We start from the raw sequence: 5,914 nt of genomic DNA on the forward strand, positions 1-5,914 counted from the left end.
GCTTCCAGCTCCTCCCCTCTTCTCTCTCTCTCTCTCTCTCTCTCTCCTCTCTAAAATGAATAAATTTAAAAAAAAATTTTTAAAAAAATAAAAAATAAAAAAAAATAAAGAGGAATGCCTAGGACTCTAGCAACCCTCTGTCTCACTCAGCCACTATCCCTGCTGGTTTTCACAGTCAGAAGTTATGGGCACTACTTTTCCTGGCACTGGAACCCTGTACTGGGAGGCTTGGTGTGGGGCTAATACCCCCTTGTTCCTTAGGTAAGCACTCCACAACTAATATATCCTTCCCAATTTTTATCTGCCACTTGTGGATGTAGCGTCAGCCTATTCTATGTCTCCTGCCCTTTTATCAGTCTTGACTTGGCTTCCTCTGTATATCCTTAGTTGTAAGATTTCTGTTCAGCTAGATGTCAGGTGGTTCTGAATGGTGGTGGTTCTGTAGATTGGTTACAATTTTGATGTGGTTGTAGGAAGCTTCAAGTACTGTATTTACCTATGCCACCATCTTGATCAGAGCCCTGGAGAATTTTTTTAATCATGAAGAAAGACTAAACTAAATAAATATAATAATTTATCAAAATGACATAACATATCAAAATGGTACAAGTAAAAAATATCTCAGGGCAGAAATACTCTTATTATACATAGAAACTTATTGTATGAAACAGGGGATTTCATAAATCAGTAGCAAAAAGAAAGACCATTCTGAAATATTATCAATTTAGAAAAAATATAGTTTAGATCATCCTTTCATACTCTATATCAAAATAAATTCCAGATTAATTAAACAGTAGGTATAAATATTAAACAATGGAACTATCATAAGAAAATAGAATGGACTATGTAATAAGCCTCTGGAGGGTGATTATTTTTTATACTTAGCTTCAACTTTTTAAAATTTAAATTAAAATAATTTAAGACTTTATTAATTTTAGAAAGGGCAGAGAGAGAAAGAGAGAGAGAGAGAGAGAGAAGGGGATAGAGCAGGAAGCATTAACTGCCATATGTTCCTTGAGCAGGCAAGCCCAGGGTTTTGAACCAGTGACCTCTGTGTTTCAGGTCGATGCTTTGTCCATTGCACCACCACAGGTCAGACACTTAGCTTCAATTTTTTTTAAATCAAAGGAAAATATAAACATATTTTTAAAAAGTAATCAAAATGAATAGGCAACAACAATATGGGAAAATATTTGCACAAACAACTAAATGTAAAGGGCCATTATCTTTCTTATATAAAAAGCTCATACAAATTGATGAAAGTACTCTAGGCCTCAAAGAAATGGCTAGCAAATGATGTAATATAATATATTCGTGAACAAGCACATAGAAAAAATATTCAGTTTCACCAGTAATCAAAGAAATATAAACTAAGCCAATAATAAATTATGTGCTTTTCACTTAGAAGATTAATATATATTTTAAAGAAGATAAAATAAGCATGGGTACAATGAACAGGTACTTTCAGACATTTCTAAAGTCTTGATAAACCTATAAGTCATCAAAATGTTCCTGTCTTTTGGTGCAGTAATTCTACATCCCTATATTCATAAACATGTCTGGGGAAAGTAGACTAATGCTCAAACCAAATAAGTCTCTTAAATATTAAATTTTACTGAGCTGTGAAAAACAATTTTGTGGAAACATTATAAATAAAGCTGATGAAGGCTTTGAACAAAAAGCCAATAGGGAAAAGTGTCACCTGCCCTTCTACCCTAATGCTGAGACTAACTCCAAATTCTAGACAGTCACTTCATGTTTTTGAGTTGTACTAGAAAAAAATTTTCAGCACGGAGTTTTTTTTTTTGTTTTGTTTTGTTTTTAGGTTAGAGAAAGGGAGATAGTGAGGCAGAATCCTGCATGTACCCAGACCGGAATCCACCCAGCAATCCCATCTGTGGCCAATGCTCAAATACTGAGCTATTTTTAGTGCCTGAGGCTGATGCACTTGGACCAACCGAGCTATCCTCAGTGCCTAGGGCCATGCTCAAACCAATTGAGCCACTGGCTGCAGGAGGGGAAGAGGGAGAGGAAGAGGAGAAGGGAGAGAAGCAGATGGTCACTTCTCCTGTGTACCCTGACCAGGAATTGAACCTGGGAAGTCCATATGTCAGGCCGGCACTCTATCCACTGAACCACTGGCCAGGGTCAGAGCTCTCTTTAATGCTATAAACTTTGTTAGTTGACTCCATTAAACAGTGACCCAAAGTCAGGAGTTTTTCATTTTTCAGTAGGAGTAAGTATAGGGTGCAGTACTCAGAAAATTCTGGAAAATCCTGTCAATTTTACTTTAAAAATAAGAATCTGGTGTCTCTGTATTTTATTGTTTTCAACAAGAATTCATAAATGTTTTGGAAAATAAAAACCAGTGGGGAAGAATAGGAGATAGAGAATAAATATATTCAAGGAGAGGGGGGAAAAAACAGTTCTGGAAACATTTAGAATCAGTGGAGTGGTAGGATTTGAGGAAAATGGGAACAAAGATGTATAGTTTTCATAGTCATCTTTGTTCTTTTCAAGTTTTTGTCATCTTAGTTGCCATTTTTATAATTAATGTACATATTTTTATTTCTGCCTCTCTTGAAAAATGAATCATTAAATGCTGTGCTTTTTCATTGTTTTTCATCATATCTATGTGTGTGTGTACATGTGTGTGTATATATATAAAAGTACATATACACATATATGTAATGGGTACCTTTTTCTCCCTAATTGTCTCATTCACTCTTATTCTCAACAACTCATTTATATTCTTTATATTCCATCTTCCTTTTTTGAAAATGAAAAGAACAAACAAACAAACCTAAACTGTACTATTTTTCTAGCTGTCTGACAGTGTCTTCAGTATCTTTAATGTTTGTTTTTTAGAAAGCCTAACAACCTAAGATTCTTGACACAGGAAAGTCTCACAAATATGCAGTCAATACTCATGGCAATGACTGGTTCCCATTTTTCCTTCATCCCTTATAATATCAATATACAAATGAGCAGTCCGAAGCTGGTAATGTCCCCTGTTAACAGCTTGTAATTTGTTCCAGGTTTAATTCTATGAAGGCATTGATTGAATGTAGATGCTAACCTCTTTTAGTAACTCCTAATCTGATCAATAATTAAGAACCTTATTTCCCTATGTGGAATTCTTCTACCACAACTTTTTCAGTCGCTACCCCTCCCTCACCTGACCGGGGAAGACCTCCTTGTGTAACCATACTATGATACTTTGTGTGCAGTGCTTGTACATGTATATATTTACAAAATATATAATGGTTTGCTCATTCCATCATTGCCTTCAGAGCTGGCACCACTAAATTCCCACTTATAGATTTAACCAGCTCTGGAGGGAAGGGGCAGCCCTCATTTGTAGCATTTGCCAATTTCTGTTGTAAATACTGAAACTCCGACCAATTTAAAACTACTGACATAAAATTGCTGAACACAAAATTGGGAAGAGATGTACGATTGTACACTACTATTTCTATCACACAGATACAATAAGTATAAATCATAATCTCAAGAGCATTAATACTAGTACAATATAGTAAAATAATTAGGAAATAATGAATTTTACCTTTGTTTTCAACATATTTTACCAGCTATAAGGGTATATAATGACACTTTAACCAACTGACTTACCTGGCCAAGGTGTAACTTATTTTAAATAATGTCTATATTTAATATCTGGCTTGTAATATCCTGAAAATTTAGCAGTTGCTACCTCGTATGAGTTAGTTTTTATACCTTATGATTTTAACCTTGCCCCAGATACTAGAACCAAGGCCTGGTTTAGTAACTCCAACAAGTCAGTCTTGTACTTAGAACAACTCTGGTCTCAAAGGCACAGAAACTAGATTTAGATTAAATTGTTGGTTTTCACCAAACATTCCCGTGTGTGGCATTGTGCTGGTCTGGTCCGTGAAGGTGCAAAGAAAGTTAATATTCTTTCTATAATCTTCCCCATGTCAATAAATAGCATCTTCATTTTCTTGTTTTTCAAGCCAAAAATCTTGGTGTCATCTTTGACTCTTTCTCTCTCATCCTATTTCAAGTCCATTAGCACATCTTGATGGCTCCACATTCAAAATATAATCATATTCCAATCACTTCTTACCTCTCCACCACACCAGCCTCTCTGAGCTACCATTTCTTCTTACCTGGGTTATTGGAATAGTATCCTAAGTGATATTGCTTCTGTTCTTGCCCACCAATGATCTAGTCAGAATGATCTTTTAAATGGTAAATCATGTGCTTTTTCTCTGCTTAATATTCTGATAATTTCTCATCTCAAATAAAAGCCAGAGTCTTTACAATGATCTTAGGGCCCAATATTACTGGTGTCTCTCTCCTTACTTTACTGACATCATCTACTACTCTCCCCACTTCTTTACTTTGCTTCTACTAAGATGGCTTCCTTGCTTTTCCTCAAATGTGCTGGACAGGAACCTGCCCCAAGGTCTTTGCATTTGCTGTATTCTCCATGTAGAACACTTCCACTTCCCTTAATGTGAGACTCTCTCCTTCCCTCTTGTCTTGTCAAAATTTTTGCTTATATGCCATCTTCTCAGTGAGGCCTTCTCTACCACTCTGTTTTCCCACCCCAGCATTTTCCACTTACATTTTCTCCATGACTTAGTTCTACTGACATACTATATATATGGTCTACATATTTATTGTCTGTCCTCCCCACCCCTGCAACTAGAATATAAGATGCACAAGGTCAGTTCACTGCAGATTCCCCAGTGTCTAAAATAATGTCTAGTAAAAAGGTATTTAATATATATTTATTGAATGAATGAATGAATGCATGAAAATCTGTCCCCAAGGAGTTTATATTTTCTGTATGTGTATCTTTTGTAACCCAAGTAACTGGATTTTCTGCCTTTGTATGCCAGCCAGTTTCCTAGTGACTAATCCCCAGTACCTGTTGCCAGGCACCTGTAGTTTTGACTGCCTGAAGGGATCTGTCAGTTACCAGCCCAACTCTATATCCTGGGTCCTCCTTGACTGATTTCTTTTTGGTACTTATGTCTTCTATTTCTTTTAGCCCATAAATTGATCGTTCAGTTTCAGACCCATCTTTGACTTAGTATGATTTCATGGCTCAGTCTGAAAATTCTTCCTTCACTGTTTGAGGTTTGGCTCTGATAGTACTCTAATGTGACAAAGAAATTGCATAACGAAATATATTATCATCACAGTTTTGAAAAATTAAAATGGGCATTGTGAGAATAATTCTTTTAGCATTAGATAGAATATTACTTATTACCTATCAATCTTCCTGTTATCTACACAAGATAGGTGAATATTCCTATAAAATTTTTGGGTTTGACATACACAAAACTGAACAGATTAGAAGCTATCTGTCAACTATTGTTAGAATTTAAGATCCCTTACTACCTACACACTTTTCTCAGGCACTTTACAAAAATCTCAGAATAAGCAGAATCAACTGAGTGGCATCTTCACTTGTTAGCTGATATTTGCTACCTAGACAACATGGCTATAGACAGCTCTGAATTAACAAGCCAAGTCTCTCAAGTTAAGGTGATTAGGGGTGATAATATGAACCAGAGCTTTTAACTGCCAGAAATCACAAATTTTCTGGAATAATTTTGTTTCATTAAAGTTTATTATCTGTATACTATTTTATTTCTGCAAAGGTTCTCTGCAAAGAATGACAGTATAAATAGTTATCTTATCCAAATAAAATTATTATGGCTCAAACTGAGAAAGCACTAGATAACTAAAAATGCCAATAGAAATAATAAAAAGGATATTTCTCTTTATGTAACAACAGTCTAGAGAGATCAGAAATCTTTTATAGCTTCAGTGCCATTTCCATTACTGCATTTCTGTAAGGGAATTAGGGAGAAAGAGGAGCAAATAATTTATCATGTTTTTACAGATAAAGAAACTG

Source organism: Saccopteryx bilineata, chromosome 9 (assembly GCF_036850765.1).
Source record: "Saccopteryx bilineata isolate mSacBil1 chromosome 9, mSacBil1_pri_phased_curated, whole genome shotgun sequence".
NCBI classification, from domain to species: Eukaryota; Metazoa; Chordata; class Mammalia; order Chiroptera; family Emballonuridae; genus Saccopteryx; species Saccopteryx bilineata.